Source organism: Nicotiana attenuata, unplaced genomic scaffold (genome assembly GCF_001879085.1).
Source record: "Nicotiana attenuata strain UT unplaced genomic scaffold, NIATTr2, whole genome shotgun sequence".
NCBI lineage: Eukaryota > Viridiplantae > Streptophyta > Magnoliopsida > Solanales > Solanaceae > Nicotiana > Nicotiana attenuata.
In genome coordinates this window covers 211,004-212,761 of record NW_017671188.1, presented here as the reverse complement: position 1 = coordinate 212,761, position 1,758 = coordinate 211,004, and positions in this window count along the sequence as shown.

Here is a 1,758-nt window from a genome sequence, read left to right as displayed (position 1 = left end):
TTACTTTTGAGCAACAATTTAGTGTTTGATCAATCTTTTAAAAGCTGCTCTAAGTGTATTTTTTCATAAGAGCTTTTTAAAAAAAATATTTTTGAAAGAAACTACTTCTTTTGCTTCTCAAAAACTATTTCTGTTTCCTACACAAAAGCATTTTTTTTTTTCTTTTAAAAGCTTGGCCAAAGACCTTAACTTTAGAAGGATAAAATACTTTTACCAAAATAGGCATTTTTGACCAAAAAGAAACTTACACCAAACATGCTATAAGTTCATGACTTTGCCTTTTTAGACCTTTTTTTATGCGATTTATCTTTTTGGACTAATACACTTATAATTGGGCATGCTTGCTTTAAGGAAATCATGTTTTCTTAAACTACTTTGAACTAATAAGTATTCAATATTTTATTTTCTTTTTTTGTATTAGTAGTTGACGTTAGCTCAATAAAAGAAAAAGACTCTAAAAACTAAGTAGTAATTAAAGTTCTTTTTCCCAGCAAATTAAAGTTACGTGCTTTTTTTAATCCTTATAGGAACCTATTTGAGTGGTTAAAAATAGTACTAAAAAGTTTCCCACGAATACAAAATCTTAATTGAATTAGAAGTACTAAATTTTTTGAAAGTTTATAATATGACAATTTATCCAATATGTTTAGAAAAATAATTTAATATATAAGATTATTTCTGTAAATCGACATTGTATCATGCTTTTATATTATATAATAAATAATTATAATATACTATACTCAGTATACTATAGTATATTGAGTAGTATATATTAGTTCTTGCTGTGAAATTATTATTATTATAATTCTTTAATTGGTACTTATATTTTTGAAAGTTTGTGCTTCCAATGGGATGGGGTGTCATGGGCCAATTTTAAAAGGAGGGTGGAATTGATGGACTTAAAGACAAAACTATATCCAACCCCAAGAATTTTCTCATAATATCTTACCTGAGGGTTGTTCGCAGTATTATACTGCGAAGTGTTAAAAAAAATATTTTTTTAATAATTCGCAGTATAATACTGCAAATCACTTTAACGGCTAATTTTTCCTTAAAGTGATTCGCTGTATTATACTGCGAATTATGTAGTTATGTAATTTTTTTTTTAACAGTAAAAATGTATTTTATGTCCAAAAAGGCACTATTTAAGTTTCGAACTCGTGTTATGAGTCTGCATCGCTCGTAAGAGAGACACATTTTCCAGTCAAAAACTTCAAAATAGTTTGATTTTGATATGGGTGATTATTCTCGCCTATTTTTGTAGTGAGTCAGTCACTTATTCACATTTCAGTCACAATCACATATATCTTTCCTCCGACAACACGGCAAAAGGGCTTTAGTTTCCCACTGTCCATCTGCCTCTTCTTCGGTACGGTTGGGTCACAAGGCCCGTCTCTCCAAAAATCTTAATTTTATCATTCCTTTACGGAAAAATTTTATTTTGTGCCTCAAACAAAGGATGGTATAGCCAGTTTTCATACTGGTTAATGAAAAATAGTCAGCGTTTATCAAGTCAATGAAAAATAGCCACTATTTTACTGCAACAGGGACCGGTCCAGTATAATATAGGGGAGTTCTGGTGCATTTGTGTACGAACTCCAGCATATTATGCTGGACCGGTATACTTTGCTAACTCCTGTAAAATTTGCGGGAGACTGGAGCACCAGTGCTCCAAACTCCAGTATGTTATACTGGACAATTATACTTGCTGGAACTCCCGTAAAATTTGCGGGAGTTCCAGCATAATTATGCTTGAAC